We start from the raw sequence: 365 nt of genomic DNA on the forward strand, positions 1-365 counted from the left end.
GTTTTTTAGGTTTGTCTAGCTTTTTTGGTACCATAATGTATAGAGCTACCGTAATATCAGAAAAGACCTTGCAATAAATTTTTTTGCATTCGTTGTCTTTTTAATTGATTTAATCGGATTATTTTTCAAGGAACCGTTAAACCTTGCACAGTCCATCCTACCAGTTGTTTCTATCTCAGCTTATTTTTCTACACTTTAACCCAATTTCACAGCTCGTATTTTGTGAAACATCTCAGAGCAGTCAAATATCATCTTTTTAACAAATAGAATGTAAAATTATGGACCATTTCTCAAAGTTATTACCAATAATTTTTATTTTTACTCTAATTTTTGATTTATCAGTTTTGCTACCTTTTACAAAAATC

The sequence above is a fragment of the Convolutriloba macropyga genome, chromosome 2 (assembly GCF_964194025.1).
Source record: "Convolutriloba macropyga chromosome 2, txConMacr16.3, whole genome shotgun sequence".
In the NCBI taxonomy this organism is placed as follows: Eukaryota; Metazoa; Xenacoelomorpha; order Acoela; family Convolutidae; genus Convolutriloba; species Convolutriloba macropyga.